The following is a 19944-nucleotide window of genomic DNA, read 5'->3' on the forward strand; positions in this document are numbered from 1 at the left end:
GACCTGCTCGGATGCGTTGCTGTTCAACTTGTGCAACTGTGGAAGTGGCACACCCCGTGCAGGCCAAATTTCAAGAAGAAGAAACGAAGAGAAGTCCACAGCCAGTTTTCCGACAGGAATGGAAGGCTCCTTCGTCCGGACATTGACATAGTAAGTTGTCATCGAGCAGTTTAGAGCGCTGCTTCGCGGGAAAACTTTGCTTGGAAGGAGTCATAGAGTCATAGAGATGTACATCACGGAAAGAGACCCTTCGGTCGGACCGTTCCGACCAGATATCCCATCCCAATCTAGTCGTACCTGCCGGCACCCGGGCCATATCCCTCCAAACCCTTCCTATTTATATAGCCATCCAGATGCCTTTTAAATGTTGCAATTGTACTAGCCTCCGCCACTTCCTCTGGCAGCTCATTCCATACACGTACCACCCTCTGTGTGAAAAAGGTGCCCCTTAGTTCTCTTTCATATCTTTTCCCTCTCACCCTAAACCTCTGCCCTCTCGTGCTGGTCTCCCGCACCCCAGGGAAAAGACTTTGTCTATTTATCCTATCTATACGCCTCATGATTTTATATCAATGATATAAATATCTCAGCAAGGGGCCCAGCAATCACTTCCCTAGCTTCCCACAGACCTGCTCAGGTCCTGGGCATTTATCCACTTGTATGCGTTTCAAGGCATCCAGCATTCCTCCCCTGCAATGTGGACAATTTACAAGATGTCACCATCCATTTCCCTATATTCTATACTTCTCCCTACATTCTATCCTTTTCCACAGTAAACACTGATGCAAACTACTCGTTTAGTATCGCCCAGCCCCCCCCACCCCCCCACCTCTCCTGCGGCTCGACACAAAGGCCGCTGTGCTGATCATTGAGGGGCCCTATTCTCTCCCTAGTCACCCTTTTGTCCTTATAATGTATTTGTAAAAACCCTTTGGATTTTCCTTAACTCTATCTGCCAAAGCTATCTCAGGTCCCCTTTTTGCCCTCCTGATTTCCCGACTGTCTTTATACTCTGGTAAGGATTCACTCGATCTATCCTGTCTATACCTGACATGTGCTTCCTTCTTTTTCTTAACCAAACCCTCATTTTCTTAGGCTCTTTGGTAAACGGAAGCACCTCCCTTCTTGCTGAGCAAAGGATCTTAGTGCGCTGTGGCGTGGCTCTCCAGTAGCGGAGCCATCGAGACAAAGAGGCCGAATGTTGGCTGCCAAGAGCAAGACATACCGGGCTTTGCCGACCTCCTGACGCCACGGCTCTGCGGCACCGCGAGTGGGCCGTGTCTCTGCACGGGCCGGAGCCCAGCATGTAACGGGCGACGTGCGTGATTGTGGATTGAAAGCCGATATCCTGGCCTCACTTGAGCTGCAGCTTTCTGACAAGGCTTGTTCTGTGGCTCGCAGCACCTTGAAAACCGGCCTATTTGGGCACCCGGTATGCCACTCGGCTGTCGGCTGGCCTTCTTAGCGCAGTAGGCAGCGCGTCAGTCTCATAATCTGAAGGTCCTGAGTTCAATCCTCAGAGAAGGCAAGACTGTGGCCTTTGCCACCGTGCGTGTTTTCTTTCTCTCCGCGGGCAAGAATATTTGCTTTGGACGGCTTCACGCCTGATTTGAGCTGACCACACCAGAGGAAACGCGCTGCTGCAAGGTTTAACATCTGGGCGACACGTGCTCAACTTTTTGTTCTGCGCAGCATTTTGTAAACTCACCATCGTGCCATCTGTGCAGCAGCAAAGACTGGAGCCACATGCAGGGTTCACGCGAGGTCACACTGCTTGCGTCCCAAACGTGTCCCCAGGAAAAGCATTGTGGAGAATGTGGGCATCGATCCCACTACCTCTCGCATGCTAAGCGAGCGCTCTACCATTTGAGCTAATTCCCCTATGCTAGGTGCTCACCTCAGCCCCATGGTGCTTCGGAACGATGAGCTGAGAGCAGCAGGCGATTTCCTCTCGAGATTGTACGCTGTATTCAGCCGAACAACGCGATGCGACTATCGGCACATCCGAGCAGCAGCAGCACGTGCGCGAAGTCTTCTGGAAAACACGGTGCCGCCGAAAGAATCGCCAGCGAGACGCTCTGAGATTCCAGAATCCAAAGGAACCGATCGGCACGAGCAGTCACAACAAGTGTGAGGTAGCACTCGAGAGCGCTGTCTGACTGATTGGAGACTTGCGACACTTTCAAGTGAGTGCTGACTGACTGCGTGGATGTTGTGTTCCTCCAGAGGGCTCCCTGCTGCTCGTGGTTTGCAACTGCAGACGTCACAGCACACCAACAGGCAGAATTCTCTGAAGAAGAAGAAGGTGTATTTTGGAGAAAGAGAACACTGGGGGCTGTTACCAGACAAAAAAAGAGGCCTTCTCCTTCATCCTCGTGAGCTGCAGCCATGCGGTCAGGTTCCGCAAAGTGCTGCTTTCAGATACACGCCAAGCAGGCCGAGATGCAAATAGCAACCGCCACTCGTCTGAAGCAGCACCCGCGAGCCCTGTCTGACCGGTAGGGCCTTTCCTTAGTGCTGACCTGCTCGGATGCGTTGCTGTTCAACTTGTGCAACTGTGGAAGTGGCACACCCCGTGCAGGCCAAATTTCAAGAAGAAGAAACGAAGAGAAGTCCACAGCCAGTTTTCCGACAGGAATGGAAGGCTCCTTCGTCCGGACATTGACATAGTAAGTTGTCATCGAGCAGTTTAGAGCGCTGCTTCGCGGGAAAACTTTGCTTGGAAGGAGTCATAGAGTCATAGAGATGTACATCACGGAAAGAGACCCTTCGGTCGGACCGTTCCGACCAGATATCCCATCCCAATCTAGTCGTACCTGCCGGCACCCGGGCCATATCCCTCCAAACCCTTCCTATTTATATAGCCATCCAGATGCCTTTTAAATGTTGCAATTGTACTAGCCTCCGCCACTTCCTCTGGCAGCTCATTCCATACACGTACCACCCTCTGTGTGAAAAAGGTGCCCCTTAGTTCTCTTTCATATCTTTTCCCTCTCACCCTAAACCTCTGCCCTCTCGTGCTGGTCTCCCGCACCCCAGGGAAAAGACTTTGTCTATTTATCCTATCTATACGCCTCATGATTTTATATCAATGATATAAATATCTCAGCAAGGGGCCCAGCAATCACTTCCCTAGCTTCCCACAGACCTGCTCAGGTCCTGGGCATTTATCCACTTGTATGCGTTTCAAGGCATCCAGCATTCCTCCCCTGCAATGTGGACAATTTACAAGATGTCACCATCCATTTCCCTATATTCTATACTTCTCCCTACATTCTATCCTTTTCCACAGTAAACACTGATGCAAACTACTCGTTTAGTATCGCCCAGCCCCCCCCACCCCCCCACCTCTCCTGCGGCTCGACACAAAGGCCGCTGTGCTGATCATTGAGGGGCCCTATTCTCTCCCTAGTCACCCTTTTGTCCTTATAATGTATTTGTAAAAACCCTTTGGATTTTCCTTAACTCTATCTGCCAAAGCTATCTCAGGTCCCCTTTTTGCCCTCCTGATTTCCCGACTGTCTTTATACTCTGGTAAGGATTCACTCGATCTATCCTGTCTATACCTGACATGTGCTTCCTTCTTTTTCTTAACCAAACCCTCATTTTCTTAGGCTCTTTGGTAAACGGAAGCACCTCCCTTCTTGCTGAGCAAAGGATCTTAGTGCGCTGTGGCGTGGCTCTCCAGTAGCGGAGCCATCGAGACAAAGAGGCCGAATGTTGGCTGCCAAGAGCAAGACATACCGGGCTTTGCCGACCTCCTGACGCCACGGCTCTGCGGCACCGCGAGTGGGCCGTGTCTCTGCACGGGCCGGAGCCCAGCATGTAACGGGCGACGTGCGTGATTGTGGATTGAAAGCCGATATCCTGGCCTCACTTGAGCTGCAGCTTTCTGACAAGGCTTGTTCTGTGGCTCGCAGCACCTTGAAAACCGGCCTATTTGGGCACCCGGTATGCCACTCGGCTGTCGGCTGGCCTTCTTAGCGCAGTAGGCAGCGCGTCAGTCTCATAGTCTGAAGGTCCTGAGTTCAATCCTCAGAGAAGGCAAGACTGTGGCCTTTGCCACCGTGTGTGTTTTCTTTCTCTCCGCGGGCAAGAATATTTGCTTTGGACGGCTTCACGCCTGATTTGAGCTGACCACACCAGAGCAAACGCGCTGCTGCAAGGTTTAACATCTGGGCGACACGTGCTCAACTTTTTGTTCTGCGCAGCATTTTGTAAACTCACCATCGTGCCATCTGTGCAGCAGCAAAGACTGGAGCCACATGCAGGGTTCACGCGAGGTCACACTGCTTGCGTCCCAAACGTGTCCCCAGGAAAAGCATTGTGGAGAATGTGGGCATCGATCCCACTACCTCTCGCATGCTAAGCGAGCGCTCTACCATTTGAGCTAATTCCCCTATGCTAGGTGCTCACCTCAGCCCCATGGTGCTTCGGAACGATGAGCTGAGAGCAGCAGGCGATTTCCTCTCGAGATTGTACGCTGTATTCAGCCGAACAACGCGATGCGACTATCGGCACATCCGAGCAGCAGCAGCACGTGCGCGAAGTCTTCTGGAAAACACGGTGCCGCCGAAAGAATCGCCAGCGAGACGCTCTGAGATTCCAGAATCCAAAGGAACCGATCGGCACGAGCAGTCACAACAAGTGTGAGGTAGCACTCGAGAGCGCTGTCTGACTGATTGGAGACTTGCGACACTTTCAAGTGAGTGCTGACTGACTGCGTGGATGTTGTGTTCCTCCAGAGGGCTCCCTGCTGCTCGTGGTTTGCAACTGCAGACGTCACAGCACACCAACAGGCAGAATTCTCTGAAGAAGAAGAAGGTGTATTTTGGAGAAAGAGAACACTGGGGGCTGTTACCAGACAAAAAAAGAGGCCTTCTCCTTCATCCTCGTGAGCTGCAGCCATGCGGTCAGGTTCCGCAAAGTGCTGCTTTCAGATACACGCCAAGCAGGCCGAGATGCAAATAGCAACCGCCACTCGTCTGAAGCAGCACCCGCGAGCCCTGTCTGACCGGTAGGGCCTTTCCTTAGTGCTGACCTGCTCGGATGCGTTGCTGTTCAACTTGTGCAACTGTGGAAGTGGCACACCCCGTGCAGGCCAAATTTCAAGAAGAAGAAACGAAGAGAAGTCCACAGCCAGTTTTCCGACAGGAATGGAAGGCTCCTTCGTCCGGACATTGACATAGTAAGTTGTCATCGAGCAGTTTAGAGCGCTGCTTCGCGGGAAAACTTTGCTTGGAAGGAGTCATAGAGTCATAGAGATGTACATCACGGAAAGAGACCCTTCGGTCGGACCGTTCCGACCAGATATCCCATCCCAATCTAGTCGTACCTGCCGGCACCCGGGCCATATCCCTCCAAACCCTTCCTATTTATATAGCCATCCAGATGCCTTTTAAATGTTGCAATTGTACTAGCCTCCGCCACTTCCTCTGGCAGCTCATTCCATACACGTACCACCCTCTGTGTGAAAAAGGTGCCCCTTAGTTCTCTTTCATATCTTTTCCCTCTCACCCTAAACCTCTGCCCTCTCGTGCTGGTCTCCCGCACCCCAGGGAAAAGACTTTGTCTATTTATCCTATCTATACGCCTCATGATTTTATATCAATGATATAAATATCTCAGCAAGGGGCCCAGCAATCACTTCCCTAGCTTCCCACAGACCTGCTCAGGTCCTGGGCATTTATCCACTTGTATGCGTTTCAAGGCATCCAGCATTCCTCCCCTGCAATGTGGACAATTTACAAGATGTCACCATCCATTTCCCTATATTCTATACTTCTCCCTACATTCTATCCTTTTCCACAGTAAACACTGATGCAAACTACTCGTTTAGTATCGCCCAGCCCCCCCCACCCCCCCACCTCTCCTGCGGCTCGACACAAAGGCCGCTGTGCTGATCATTGAGGGGCCCTATTCTCTCCCTAGTCACCCTTTTGTCCTTATAATGTATTTGTAAAAACCCTTTGGATTTTCCTTAACTCTATCTGCCAAAGCTATCTCAGGTCCCCTTTTTGCCCTCCTGATTTCCCGACTGTCTTTATACTCTGGTAAGGATTCACTCGATCTATCCTGTCTATACCTGACATGTGCTTCCTTCTTTTTCTTAACCAAACCCTCATTTTCTTAGGCTCTTTGGTAAACGGAAGCACCTCCCTTCTTGCTGAGCAAAGGATCTTAGTGCGCTGTGGCGTGGCTCTCCAGTAGCGGAGCCATCGAGACAAAGAGGCCGAATGTTGGCTGCCAAGAGCAAGACATACCGGGCTTTGCCGACCTCCTGACGCCACGGCTCTGCGGCACCGCGAGTGGGCCGTGTCTCTGCACGGGCCGGAGCCCAGCATGTAACGGGCGACGTGCGTGATTGTGGATTGAAAGCCGATATCCTGGCCTCACTTGAGCTGCAGCTTTCTGACAAGGCTTGTTCTGTGGCTCGCAGCACCTTGAAAACCGGCCTATTTGGGCACCCGGTATGCCACTCGGCTGTCGGCTGGCCTTCTTAGCGCAGTAGGCAGCGCGTCAGTCTCATAATCTGAAGGTCCTGAGTTCAATCCTCAGAGAAGGCAAGACTGTGGCCTTTGCCACCGTGCGTGTTTTCTTTCTCTCCGCGGGCAAGAATATTTGCTTTGGACGGCTTCACGCCTGATTTGAGCTGACCACACCAGAGCAAACGCGCTGCTGCAAGGTTTAACATCTGGGCGACACGTGCTCAACTTTTTGTTCTGCGCAGCATTTTGTAAACTCACCATCGTGCCATCTGTGCAGCAGCAAAGACTGGAGCCACATGCAGGGTTCACGCGAGGTCACACTGCTTGCGTCCCAAACGTGTCCCCAGGAAAAGCATTGTGGAGAATGTGGGCATCGATCCCACTACCTCTCGCATGCTAAGCGAGCGCTCTACCATTTGAGCTAATTCCCCTATGCTAGGTGCTCACCTCAGCCCCATGGTGCTTCGGAACGATGAGCTGAGAGCAGCAGGCGATTTCCTCTCGAGATTGTACGCTGTATTCAGCCGAACAACGCGATGCGACTATCGGCACATCCGAGCAGCAGCAGCACGTGCGCGAAGTCTTCTGGAAAACACGGTGCCGCCGAAAGAATCGCCAGCGAGACGCTCTGAGATTCCAGAATCCAAAGGAACCGATCGGCACGAGCAGTCACAACAAGTGTGAGGTAGCACTCGAGAGCGCTGTCTGACTGATTGGAGACTTGCGACACTTTCAAGTGAGTGCTGACTGACTGCGTGGATGTTGTGTTCCTCCAGAGGGCTCCCTGCTGCTCGTGGTTTGCAACTGCAGACGTCACAGCACACCAACAGGCAGAATTCTCTGAAGAAGAAGAAGGTGTATTTTGGAGAAAGAGAACACTGGGGGCTGTTACCAGACAAAAAAAGAGGCCTTCTCCTTCATCCTCGTGAGCTGCAGCCATGCGGTCAGGTTCCGCAAAGTGCTGCTTTCAGATACACGCCAAGCAGGCCGAGATGCAAATAGCAACCGCCACTCGTCTGAAGCAGCACCCGCGAGCCCTGTCTGACCGGTAGGGCCTTTCCTTAGTGCTGACCTGCTCGGATGCGTTGCTGTTCAACTTGTGCAACTGTGGAAGTGGCACACCCCGTGCAGGCCAAATTTCAAGAAGAAGAAACGAAGAGAAGTCCACAGCCAGTTTTCCGACAGGAATGGAAGGCTCCTTCGTCCGGACATTGACATAGTAAGTTGTCATCGAGCAGTTTAGAGCGCTGCTTCGCGGGAAAACTTTGCTTGGAAGGAGTCATAGAGTCATAGAGATGTACATCACGGAAAGAGACCCTTCGGTCGGACCGTTCCGACCAGATATCCCATCCCAATCTAGTCGTACCTGCCGGCACCCGGGCCATATCCCTCCAAACCCTTCCTATTTATATAGCCATCCAGATGCCTTTTAAATGTTGCAATTGTACTAGCCTCCGCCACTTCCTCTGGCAGCTCATTCCATACACGTACCACCCTCTGTGTGAAAAAGGTGCCCCTTAGTTCTCTTTCATATCTTTTCCCTCTCACCCTAAACCTCTGCCCTCTCGTGCTGGTCTCCCGCACCCCAGGGAAAAGACTTTGTCTATTTATCCTATCTATACGCCTCATGATTTTATATCAATGATATAAATATCTCAGCAAGGGGCCCAGCAATCACTTCCCTAGCTTCCCACAGACCTGCTCAGGTCCTGGGCATTTATCCACTTGTATGCGTTTCAAGGCATCCAGCATTCCTCCCCTGCAATGTGGACAATTTACAAGATGTCACCATCCATTTCCCTATATTCTATACTTCTCCCTACATTCTATCCTTTTCCACAGTAAACACTGATGCAAACTACTCGTTTAGTATCGCCCAGCCCCCCCCACCCCCCACCTCTCCTGCGGCTCGACACAAAGGCCGCTGTGCTGATCATTGAGGGGCCCTATTCTCTCCCTAGTCACCCTTTTGTCCTTATAATGTATTTGTAAAAACCCTTTGGATTTTCCTTAACTCTATCTGCCAAAGCTATCTCAGGTCCCCTTTTTGCCCTCCTGATTTCCCGACTGTCTTTATACTCTGGTAAGGATTCACTCGATCTATCCTGTCTATACCTGACATGTGCTTCCTTCTTTTTCTTAACCAAACCCTCATTTTCTTAGGCTCTTTGGTAAACGGAAGCACCTCCCTTCTTGCTGAGCAAAGGATCTTAGTGCGCTGTGGCGTGGCTCTCCAGTAGCGGAGCCATCGAGACAAAGAGGCCGAATGTTGGCTGCCAAGAGCAAGACATACCGGGCTTTGCCGACCTCCTGACGCCACGGCTCTGCGGCACCGCGAGTGGGCCGTGTCTCTGCACGGGCCGGAGCCCAGCATGTAACGGGCGACGTGCGTGATTGTGGATTGAAAGCCGATATCCTGGCCTCACTTGAGCTGCAGCTTTCTGACAAGGCTTGTTCTGTGGCTCGCAGCACCTTGAAAACCGGCCTATTTGGGCACCCGGTATGCCCCTCGGCTGTCGGCTGGCCTTCTTAGCGCAGTAGGCAGCGCGTCAGTCTCATAGTCTGAAGGTCCTGAGTTCAATCCTCAGAGAAGGCAAGACTGTGGCCTTTGCCACCGTGCGTGTTTTCTTTCTCTCCGCGGGCAAGAATATTTGCTTTGGACGGCTTCACGCCTGATTTGAGCTGACCACACCAGAGCAAACGCGCTGCTGCAAGGTTTAACATCTGGGCGACACGTGCTCAACTTTTTGTTCTGCGCAGCATTTTGTAAACTCACCATCGTGCCATCTGTGCAGCAGCAAAGACTGGAGCCACATGCAGGGTTCACGCGAGGTCACACTGCTTGCGTCCCAAACGTGTCCCCAGGAAAAGCATTGTGGAGAATGTGGGCATCGATCCCACTACCTCTCGCATGCTAAGCGAGCGCTCTACCATTTGAGCTAATTCCCCTATGCTAGGTGCTCACCTCAGCCCCATGGTGCTTCGGAACGATGAGCTGAGAGCAGCAGGCGATTTCCTCTCGAGATTGTACGCTGTATTCAGCCGAACAACGCGATGCGACTATCGGCACATCCGAGCAGCAGCAGCACGTGCGCGAAGTCTTCTGGAAAACACGGTGCCGCCGAAAGAATCGCCAGCGAGACGCTCTGAGATTCCAGAATCCAAAGGAACCGATCGGCACGAGCAGTCACAACAAGTGTGAGGTAGCACTCGAGAGCGCTGTCTGACTGATTGGAGACTTGCGACACTTTCAAGTGAGTGCTGACTGACTGCGTGGATGTTGTGTTCCTCCAGAGGGCTCCCTGCTGCTCGTGGTTTGCAACTGCAGACGTCACAGCACACCAACAGGCAGAATTCTCTGAAGAAGAAGAAGGTGTATTTTGGAGAAAGAGAACACTGGGGGCTGTTACCAGACAAAAAAAGAGGCCTTCTCCTTCATCCTCGTGAGCTGCAGCCATGCGGTCAGGTTCCGCAAAGTGCTGCTTTCAGATACACGCCAAGCAGGCCGAGATGCAAATAGCAACCGCCACTCGTCTGAAGCAGCACCCGCGAGCCCTGTCTGACCGGTAGGGCCTTTCCTTAGTGCTGACCTGCTCGGATGCGTTGCTGTTCAACTTGTGCAACTGTGGAAGTGGCACACCCCGTGCAGGCCAAATTTCAAGAAGAAGAAACGAAGAGAAGTCCACAGCCAGTTTTCCGACAGGAATGGAAGGCTCCTTCGTCCGGACATTGACATAGTAAGTTGTCATCGAGCAGTTTAGAGCGCTGCTTCGCGGGAAAACTTTGCTTGGAAGGAGTCATAGAGTCATAGAGATGTACATCACGGAAAGAGACCCTTCGGTCGGACCGTTCCGACCAGATATCCCATCCCAATCTAGTCGTACCTGCCGGCACCCGGGCCATATCCCTCCAAACCCTTCCTATTTATATAGCCATCCAGATGCCTTTTAAATGTTGCAATTGTACTAGCCTCCGCCACTTCCTCTGGCAGCTCATTCCATACACGTACCACCCTCTGTGTGAAAAAGGTGCCCCTTAGTTCTCTTTCATATCTTTTCCCTCTCACCCTAAACCTCTGCCCTCTCGTGCTGGTCTCCCGCACCCCAGGGAAAAGACTTTGTCTATTTATCCTATCTATACGCCTCATGATTTTATATCAATGATATAAATATCTCAGCAAGGGGCCCAGCAATCACTTCCCTAGCTTCCCACAGACCTGCTCAGGTCCTGGGCATTTATCCACTTGTATGCGTTTCAAGGCATCCAGCATTCCTCCCCTGCAATGTGGACAATTTACAAGATGTCACCATCCATTTCCCTATATTCTATACTTCTCCCTACATTCTATCCTTTTCCACAGTAAACACTGATGCAAACTACTCGTTTAGTATCGCCCAGCCCCCCCCACCCCCCCACCTCTCCTGCGGCTCGACACAAAGGCCGCTGTGCTGATCATTGAGGGGCCCTATTCTCTCCCTAGTCACCCTTTTGTCCTTATAATGTATTTGTAAAAACCCTTTGGATTTTCCTTAACTCTATCTGCCAAAGCTATCTCAGGTCCCCTTTTTGCCCTCCTGATTTCCCGACTGTCTTTATACTCTGGTAAGGATTCACTCGATCTATCCTGTCTATACCTGACATGTGCTTCCTTCTTTTTCTTAACCAAACCCTCATTTTCTTAGGCTCTTTGGTAAACGGAAGCACCTCCCTTCTTGCTGAGCAAAGGATCTTAGTGCGCTGTGGCGTGGCTCTCCAGTAGCGGAGCCATCGAGACAAAGAGGCCGAATGTTGGCTGCCAAGAGCAAGACATACCGGGCTTTGCCGACCTCCTGACGCCACGGCTCTGCGGCACCGCGAGTGGGCCGTGTCTCTGCACGGGCCGGAGCCCAGCATGTAACGGGCGACGTGCGTGATTGTGGATTGAAAGCCGATATCCTGGCCTCACTTGAGCTGCAGCTTTCTGACAAGGCTTGTTCTGTGGCTCGCAGCACCTTGAAAACCGGCCTATTTGGGCACCCGGTATGCCACTCGGCTGTCGGCTGGCCTTCTTAGCGCAGTAGGCAGCGCGTCAGTCTCATAATCTGAAGGTCCTGAGTTCAATCCTCAGAGAAGGCAAGACTGTGGCCTTTGCCACCGTGCGTGTTTTCTTTCTCTCCGCGGGCAAGAATATTTGCTTTGGACGGCTTCACGCCTGATTTGAGCTGACCACACCAGAGGAAACGCGCTGCTGCAAGGTTTAACATCTGGGCGACACGTGCTCAACTTTTTGTTCTGCGCAGCATTTTGTAAACTCACCATCGTGCCATCTGTGCAGCAGCAAAGACTGGAGCCACATGCAGGGTTCACGCGAGGTCACACTGCTTGCGTCCCAAACGTGTCCCCAGGAAAAGCATTGTGGAGAATGTGGGCATCGATCCCACTACCTCTCGCATGCTAAGCGAGCGCTCTACCATTTGAGCTAATTCCCCTATGCTAGGTGCTCACCTCAGCCCCATGGTGCTTCGGAACGATGAGCTGAGAGCAGCAGGCGATTTCCTCTCGAGATTGTACGCTGTATTCAGCCGAACAACGCGATGCGACTATCGGCACATCCGAGCAGCAGCAGCACGTGCGCGAAGTCTTCTGGAAAACACGGTGCCGCCGAAAGAATCGCCAGCGAGACGCTCTGAGATTCCAGAATCCAAAGGAACCGATCGGCACGAGCAGTCACAACAAGTGTGAGGTAGCACTCGAGAGCGCTGTCTGACTGATTGGAGACTTGCGACACTTTCAAGTGAGTGCTGACTGACTGCGTGGATGTTGTGTTCCTCCAGAGGGCTCCCTGCTGCTCGTGGTTTGCAACTGCAGACGTCACAGCACACCAACAGGCAGAATTCTCTGAAGAAGAAGAAGGTGTATTTTGGAGAAAGAGAACACTGGGGGCTGTTACCAGACAAAAAAAGAGGCCTTCTCCTTCATCCTCGTGAGCTGCAGCCATGCGGTCAGGTTCCGCAAAGTGCTGCTTTCAGATACACGCCAAGCAGGCCGAGATGCAAATAGCAACCGCCACTCGTCTGAAGCAGCACCCGCGAGCCCTGTCTGACCGGTAGGGCCTTTCCTTAGTGCTGACCTGCTCGGATGCGTTGCTGTTCAACTTGTGCAACTGTGGAAGTGGCACACCCCGTGCAGGCCAAATTTCAAGAAGAAGAAACGAAGAGAAGTCCACAGCCAGTTTTCCGACAGGAATGGAAGGCTCCTTCGTCCGGACATTGACATAGTAAGTTGTCATCGAGCAGTTTAGAGCGCTGCTTCGCGGGAAAACTTTGCTTGGAAGGAGTCATAGAGTCATAGAGATGTACATCACGGAAAGAGACCCTTCGGTCGGACCGTTCCGACCAGATATCCCATCCCAATCTAGTCGTACCTGCCGGCACCCGGGCCATATCCCTCCAAACCCTTCCTATTTATATAGCCATCCAGATGCCTTTTAAATGTTGCAATTGTACTAGCCTCCGCCACTTCCTCTGGCAGCTCATTCCATACACGTACCACCCTCTGTGTGAAAAAGGTGCCCCTTAGTTCTCTTTCATATCTTTTCCCTCTCACCCTAAACCTCTGCCCTCTCGTGCTGGTCTCCCGCACCCCAGGGAAAAGACTTTGTCTATTTATCCTATCTATACGCCTCATGATTTTATATCAATGATATAAATATCTCAGCAAGGGGCCCAGCAATCACTTCCCTAGCTTCCCACAGACCTGCTCAGGTCCTGGGCATTTATCCACTTGTATGCGTTTCAAGGCATCCAGCATTCCTCCCCTGCAATGTGGACAATTTACAAGATGTCACCATCCATTTCCCTATATTCTATACTTCTCCCTACATTCTATCCTTTTCCACAGTAAACACTGATGCAAACTACTCGTTTAGTATCGCCCAGCCCCCCCCACCCCCCCACCTCTCCTGCGGCTCGACACAAAGGCCGCTGTGCTGATCATTGAGGGGCCCTATTCTCTCCCTAGTCACCCTTTTGTCCTTATAATGTATTTGTAAAAACCCTTTGGATTTTCCTTAACTCTATCTGCCAAAGCTATCTCAGGTCCCCTTTTTGCCCTCCTGATTTCCCGACTGTCTTTATACTCTGGTAAGGATTCACTCGATCTATCCTGTCTATACCTGACATGTGCTTCCTTCTTTTTCTTAACCAAACCCTCATTTTCTTAGGCTCTTTGGTAAACGGAAGCACCTCCCTTCTTGCTGAGCAAAGGATCTTAGTGCGCTGTGGCGTGGCTCTCCAGTAGCGGAGCCATCGAGACAAAGAGGCCGAATGTTGGCTGCCAAGAGCAAGACATACCGGGCTTTGCCGACCTCCTGACGCCACGGCTCTGCGGCACCGCGAGTGGGCCGTGTCTCTGCACGGGCCGGAGCCCAGCATGTAACGGGCGACGTGCGTGATTGTGGATTGAAAGCCGATATCCTGGCCTCACTTGAGCTGCAGCTTTCTGACAAGGCTTGTTCTGTGGCTCGCAGCACCTTGAAAACCGGCCTATTTGGGCACCCGGTATGCCACTCGGCTGTCGGCTGGCCTTCTTAGCGCAGTAGGCAGCGCGTCAGTCTCATAGTCTGAAGGTCCTGAGTTCAATCCTCAGAGAAGGCAAGACTGTGGCCTTTGCCACCGTGCGTGTTTTCTTTCTCTCCGCGGGCAAGAATATTTGCTTTGGACGGCTTCACGCCTGATTTGAGCTGACCACACCAGAGCAAACGCGCTGCTGCAAGGTTTAACATCTGGGCGACACGTGCTCAACTTTTTGTTCTGCGCAGCATTTTGTAAACTCACCATCGTGCCATCTGTGCAGCAGCAAAGACTGGAGCCACATGCAGGGTTCACGCGAGGTCACACTGCTTGCGTCCCAAACGTGTCCCCAGGAAAAGCATTGTGGAGAATGTGGGCATCGATCCCACTACCTCTCGCATGCTAAGCGAGCGCTCTACCATTTGAGCTAATTCCCCTATGCTAGGTGCTCACCTCAGCCCCATGGTGCTTCGGAACGATGAGCTGAGAGCAGCAGGCGATTTCCTCTCGAGATTGTACGCTGTATTCAGCCGAACAACGCGATGCGACTATCGGCACATCCGAGCAGCAGCAGCACGTGCGCGAAGTCTTCTGGAAAACACGGTGCCGCCGAAAGAATCGCCAGCGAGACGCTCTGAGATTCCAGAATCCAAAGGAACCGATCGGCACGAGCAGTCACAACAAGTGTGAGGTAGCACTCGAGAGCGCTGTCTGACTGATTGGAGACTTGCGACACTTTCAAGTGAGTGCTGACTGACTGCGTGGATGTTGTGTTCCTCCAGAGGGCTCCCTGCTGCTCGTGGTTTGCAACTGCAGACGTCACAGCACACCAACAGGCAGAATTCTCTGAAGAAGAAGAAGGTGTATTTTGGAGAAAGAGAACACTGGGGGCTGTTACCAGACAAAAAAAGAGGCCTTCTCCTTCATCCTCGTGAGCTGCAGCCATGCGGTCAGGTTCCGCAAAGTGCTGCTTTCAGATACACGCCAAGCAGGCCGAGATGCAAATAGCAACCGCCACTCGTCTGAAGCAGCACCCGCGAGCCCTGTCTGACCGGTAGGGCCTTTCCTTAGTGCTGACCTGCTCGGATGCGTTGCTGTTCAACTTGTGCAACTGTGGAAGTGGCACACCCCGTGCAGGCCAAATTTCAAGAAGAAGAAACGAAGAGAAGTCCACAGCCAGTTTTCCGACAGGAATGGAAGGCTCCTTCGTCCGGACATTGACATAGTAAGTTGTCATCGAGCAGTTTAGAGCGCTGCTTCGCGGGAAAACTTTGCTTGGAAGGAGTCATAGAGTCATAGAGATGTACATCACGGAAAGAGACCCTTCGGTCGGACCGTTCCGACCAGATATCCCATCCCAATCTAGTCGTACCTGCCGGCACCCGGGCCATATCCCTCCAAACCCTTCCTATTTATATAGCCATCCAGATGCCTTTTAAATGTTGCAATTGTACTAGCCTCCGCCACTTCCTCTGGCAGCTCATTCCATACACGTACCACCCTCTGTGTGAAAAAGGTGCCCCTTAGTTCTCTTTCATATCTTTTCCCTCTCACCCTAAACCTCTGCCCTCTCGTGCTGGTCTCCCGCACCCCAGGGAAAAGACTTTGTCTATTTATCCTATCTATACGCCTCATGATTTTATATCAATGATATAAATATCTCAGCAAGGGGCCCAGCAATCACTTCCCTAGCTTCCCACAGACCTGCTCAGGTCCTGGGCATTTATCCACTTGTATGCGTTTCAAGGCATCCAGCATTCCTCCCCTGCAATGTGGACAATTTACAAGATGTCACCATCCATTTCCCTATATTCTATACTTCTCCCTACATTCTATCCTTTTCCACAGTAAACACTGATGCAAACTACTCGTTTAGTATCGCCCAGCCCCCCCCACCCCCCCACCTCTCCTGCGGCTCGACACAAAGGCCGCTGTGCTGATCATTGAGGGGCCCTATTCTCTCCCTAGTCACCCTTTTGTCCTTATAATGTATTTGTAAAAACCCTTTGGATTTTCCTTAACTCTATCTGCCAAAGCTATCTCAGGTCCCCTTTTTGCCCTCCTGATTTCCCGACTGTCTTTATACTCTGGTAAGGATTCACTCGATCTATCCTGTCTATACCTGACATGTGCTTCCTTCTTTTTCTTAACCAAACCCTCATTTTCTTAGGCTCTTTGGTAAACGGAAGCACCTCCCTTCTTGCTGAGCAAAGGATCTTAGTGCGCTGTGGCGTGGCTCTCCAGTAGCGGAGCCATCGAGACAAAGAGGCCGAATGTTGGCTGCCAAGAGCAAGACATACCGGGCTTTGCCGACCTCCTGACGCCACGGCTCTGCGGCACCGCGAGTGGGCCGTGTCTCTGCACGGGCCGGAGCCCAGCATGTAACGGGCGACGTGCGTGATTGTGGATTGAAAGCCGATATCCTGGCCTCACTTGAGCTGCAGCTTTCTGACAAGGCTTGTTCTGTGGCTCGCAGCACCTTGAAAACCGGCCTATTTGGGCACCCGGTATGCCACTCGGCTGTCGGCTGGCCTTCTTAGCGCAGTAGGCAGCGCGTCAGTCTCATAATCTGAAGGTCCTGAGTTCAATCCTCAGAGAAGGCAAGACTGTGGCCTTTGCCACCGTGCGTGTTTTCTTTCTCTCCGCGGGCAAGAATATTTGCTTTGGACGGCTTCACGCCTGATTTGAGCTGACCACACCAGAGCAAACGCGCTGCTGCAAGGTTTAACATCTGGGCGACACGTGCTCAACTTTTTGTTCTGCGCAGCATTTTGTAAACTCACCATCGTGCCATCTGTGCAGCAGCAAAGACTGGAGCCACATGCAGGGTTCACGCGAGGTCACACTGCTTGCGTCCCAAACGTGTCCCCAGGAAAAGCATTGTGGAGAATGTGGGCATCGATCCCACTACCTCTCGCATGCTAAGCGAGCGCTCTACCATTTGAGCTAATTCCCCTATGCTAGGTGCTCACCTCAGCCCCATGGTGCTTCGGAACGATGAGCTGAGAGCAGCAGGCGATTTCCTCTCGAGATTGTACGCTGTATTCAGCCGAACAACGCGATGCGACTATCGGCACATCCGAGCAGCAGCAGCACGTGCGCGAAGTCTTCTGGAAAACACGGTGCCGCCGAAAGAATCGCCAGCGAGACGCTCTGAGATTCCAGAATCCAAAGGAACCGATCGGCACGAGCAGTCACAACAAGTGTGAGGTAGCACTCGAGAGCGCTGTCTGACTGATTGGAGACTTGCGACACTTTCAAGTGAGTGCTGACTGACTGCGTGGATGTTGTGTTCCTCCAGAGGGCTCCCTGCTGCTCGTGGTTTGCAACTGCAGACGTCACAGCACACCAACAGGCAGAATTCTCTGAAGAAGAAGAAGGTGTATTTTGGAGAAAGAGAACACTGGGGGCTGTTACCAGACAAAAAAAGAGGCCTTCTCCTTCATCCTCGTGAGCTGCAGCCATGCGGTCAGGTTCCGCAAAGTGCTGCTTTCAGATACACGCCAAGCAGGCCGAGATGCAAATAGCAACCGCCACTCGTCTGAAGCAGCACCCGCGAGCCCTGTCTGACCGGTAGGGCCTTTCCTTAGTGCTGACCTGCTCGGATGCGTTGCTGTTCAACTTGTGCAACTGTGGAAGTGGCACACCCCGTGCAGGCCAAATTTCAAGAAGAAGAAACGAAGAGAAGTCCACAGCCAGTTTTCCGACAGGAATGGAAGGCTCCTTCGTCCGGACATTGACATAGTAAGTTGTCATCGAGCAGTTTAGAGCGCTGCTTCGCGGGAAAACTTTGCTTGGAAGGAGTCATAGAGTCATAGAGATGTACATCACGGAAAGAGACCCTTCGGTCGGACCGTTCCGACCAGATATCCCATCCCAATCTAGTCGTACCTGCCGGCACCCGGGCCATATCCCTCCAAACCCTTCCTATTTATATAGCCATCCAGATGCCTTTTAAATGTTGCAATTGTACTAGCCTCCGCCACTTCCTCTGGCAGCTCATTCCATACACGTACCACCCTCTGTGTGAAAAAGGTGCCCCTTAGTTCTCTTTCATATCTTTTCCCTCTCACCCTAAACCTCTGCCCTCTCGTGCTGGTCTCCCGCACCCCAGGGAAAAGACTTTGTCTATTTATCCTATCTATACGCCTCATGATTTTATATCAATGATATAAATATCTCAGCAAGGGGCCCAGCAATCACTTCCCTAGCTTCCCACAGACCTGCTCAGGTCCTGGGCATTTATCCACTTGTATGCGTTTCAAGGCATCCAGCATTCCTCCCCTGCAATGTGGACAATTTACAAGATGTCACCATCCATTTCCCTATATTCTATACTTCTCCCTACATTCTATCCTTTTCCACAGTAAACACTGATGCAAACTACTCGTTTAGTATCGCCCAGCCCCCCCCACCCCCCACCTCTCCTGCGGCTCGACACAAAGGCCGCTGTGCTGATCATTGAGGGGCCCTATTCTCTCCCTAGTCACCCTTTTGTCCTTATAATGTATTTGTAAAAACCCTTTGGATTTTCCTTAACTCTATCTGCCAAAGCTATCTCAGGTCCCCTTTTTGCCCTCCTGATTTCCCGACTGTCTTTATACTCTGGTAAGGATTCACTCGATCTATCCTGTCTATACCTGACATGTGCTTCCTTCTTTTTCTTAACCAAACCCTCATTTTCTTAGGCTCTTTGGTAAACGGAAGCACCTCCCTTCTTGCTGAGCAAAGGATCTTAGTGCGCTGTGGCGTGGCTCTCCAGTAGCGGAGCCATCGAGACAAAGAGGCCGAATGTTGGCTGCCAAGAGCAAGACATACCGGGCTTTGCCGACCTCCTGACGCCACGGCTCTGCGGCACCGCGAGTGGGCCGTGTCTCTGCACGGGCCGGAGCCCAGCATGTAACGGGCGACGTGCGTGATTGTGGATTGAAAGCCGATATCCTGGCCTCACTTGAGCTGCAGCTTTCTGACAAGGCTTGTTCTGTGGCTCGCAGCACCTTGAAAACCGGCCTATTTGGGCACCCGGTATGCCCCTCGGCTGTCGGCTGGCCTTCTTAGCGCAGTAGGCAGCGCGTCAGTCTCATAGTCTGAAGGTCCTGAGTTCAATCCTCAGAGAAGGCAAGACTGTGGCCTTTGCCACCGTGCGTGTTTTCTTTCTCTCCGCGGGCAAGAATATTTGCTTTGGACGGCTTCACGCCTGATTTGAGCTGACCACACCAGAGCAAACGCGCTGCTGCAAGGTTTAACATCTGGGCGACACGTGCTCAACTTTTTGTTCTGCGCAGCATTTTGTAAACTCACCATCGTGCCATCTGTGCAGCAGCAAAGACTGGAGCCACATGCAGGGTTCACGCGAGGTCACACTGCTTGCGTCCCAAACGTGTCCCCAGGAAAAGCATTGTGGAGAATGTGGGCATCGATCCCACTACCTCTCGCATGCTAAGCGAGCGCTCTACCATTTGAGCTAATTCCCCTATGCTAGGTGCTCACCTCAGCCCCATGGTGCTTCGGAACGATGAGCTGAGAGCAGCAGGCGATTTCCTCTCGAGATTGTACGCTGTATTCAGCCGAACAACGCGATGCGACTATCGGCACATCCGAGCAGCAGCAGCACGTGCGCGAAGTCTTCTGGAAAACACGGTGCCGCCGAAAGAATCGCCAGCGAGACGCTCTGAGATTCCAGAATCCAAAGGAACCGATCGGCACGAGCAGTCACAACAAGTGTGAGGTAGCACTCGAGAGCGCTGTCTGACTGATTGGAGACTTGCGACACTTTCAAGTGAGTGCTGACTGACTGCGTGGATGTTGTGTTCCTCCAGAGGGCTCCCTGCTGCTCGTGGTTTGCAACTGCAGACGTCACAGCACACCAACAGGCAGAATTCTCTGAAGAAGAAGAAGGTGTATTT

General features: G+C 52.1%; 16 non-coding genes across 16 annotated transcripts; 8 read left to right on the forward strand and 8 right to left on the reverse strand.

Moving 5' to 3' along the window:
- Positions 1-1455: 1455 nt before the first annotated feature.
- On the forward strand, positions 1456-1528 carry trnam-cau (transfer RNA methionine (anticodon CAU)). Its single transcript has one exon. It is a non-coding gene; the product is annotated as a tRNA-Met (tRNA).
- A 280-nt stretch (positions 1529-1808) lies between these two features.
- Positions 1809-1881, reverse strand: trnaa-agc (transfer RNA alanine (anticodon AGC)). Its single transcript has one exon. It is a non-coding gene; the product is annotated as a tRNA-Ala (tRNA).
- Positions 1882-3974: 2093 nt separating this feature from the next.
- Positions 3975-4047, forward strand: trnam-cau (transfer RNA methionine (anticodon CAU)). Its single transcript has one exon. It is a non-coding gene; the product is annotated as a tRNA-Met (tRNA).
- Positions 4048-4327: 280 nt separating this feature from the next.
- On the reverse strand, positions 4328-4400 carry trnaa-agc (transfer RNA alanine (anticodon AGC)). The gene has a single exon. It is a non-coding gene; the product is annotated as a tRNA-Ala (tRNA).
- Positions 4401-6493: 2093 nt separating this feature from the next.
- On the forward strand, positions 6494-6566 carry trnam-cau (transfer RNA methionine (anticodon CAU)). The gene has a single exon. It is a non-coding gene; the product is annotated as a tRNA-Met (tRNA).
- Positions 6567-6846: 280 nt separating this feature from the next.
- Positions 6847-6919, reverse strand: trnaa-agc (transfer RNA alanine (anticodon AGC)). Its single transcript has one exon. It is a non-coding gene; the product is annotated as a tRNA-Ala (tRNA).
- A 2092-nt stretch (positions 6920-9011) lies between these two features.
- On the forward strand, positions 9012-9084 carry trnam-cau (transfer RNA methionine (anticodon CAU)). The gene has a single exon. It is a non-coding gene; the product is annotated as a tRNA-Met (tRNA).
- Positions 9085-9364: 280 nt separating this feature from the next.
- On the reverse strand, positions 9365-9437 carry trnaa-agc (transfer RNA alanine (anticodon AGC)). The gene has a single exon. It is a non-coding gene; the product is annotated as a tRNA-Ala (tRNA).
- A 2093-nt stretch (positions 9438-11530) lies between these two features.
- On the forward strand, positions 11531-11603 carry trnam-cau (transfer RNA methionine (anticodon CAU)). Its single transcript has one exon. It is a non-coding gene; the product is annotated as a tRNA-Met (tRNA).
- Positions 11604-11883: 280 nt separating this feature from the next.
- On the reverse strand, positions 11884-11956 carry trnaa-agc (transfer RNA alanine (anticodon AGC)). The gene has a single exon. It is a non-coding gene; the product is annotated as a tRNA-Ala (tRNA).
- A 2093-nt stretch (positions 11957-14049) lies between these two features.
- trnam-cau (transfer RNA methionine (anticodon CAU)) lies at positions 14050-14122 on the forward strand. The gene has a single exon. It is a non-coding gene; the product is annotated as a tRNA-Met (tRNA).
- A 280-nt stretch (positions 14123-14402) lies between these two features.
- On the reverse strand, positions 14403-14475 carry trnaa-agc (transfer RNA alanine (anticodon AGC)). Its single transcript has one exon. It is a non-coding gene; the product is annotated as a tRNA-Ala (tRNA).
- Positions 14476-16568: 2093 nt separating this feature from the next.
- On the forward strand, positions 16569-16641 carry trnam-cau (transfer RNA methionine (anticodon CAU)). The gene has a single exon. It is a non-coding gene; the product is annotated as a tRNA-Met (tRNA).
- Positions 16642-16921: 280 nt separating this feature from the next.
- trnaa-agc (transfer RNA alanine (anticodon AGC)) lies at positions 16922-16994 on the reverse strand. The gene has a single exon. It is a non-coding gene; the product is annotated as a tRNA-Ala (tRNA).
- A 2092-nt stretch (positions 16995-19086) lies between these two features.
- trnam-cau (transfer RNA methionine (anticodon CAU)) lies at positions 19087-19159 on the forward strand. Its single transcript has one exon. It is a non-coding gene; the product is annotated as a tRNA-Met (tRNA).
- A 280-nt stretch (positions 19160-19439) lies between these two features.
- Positions 19440-19512, reverse strand: trnaa-agc (transfer RNA alanine (anticodon AGC)). Its single transcript has one exon. It is a non-coding gene; the product is annotated as a tRNA-Ala (tRNA).
- Positions 19513-19944: the final 432 nt, after the last annotated feature.

Source organism: Chiloscyllium plagiosum, unplaced genomic scaffold (genome assembly GCF_037043375.1).
Source record: "Chiloscyllium plagiosum isolate Xiang-an unplaced genomic scaffold, Cpla_swu_hap1 HiC_scaffold_4, whole genome shotgun sequence".
Classification (NCBI taxonomy): domain Eukaryota; kingdom Metazoa; phylum Chordata; class Chondrichthyes; order Orectolobiformes; family Hemiscylliidae; genus Chiloscyllium; species Chiloscyllium plagiosum.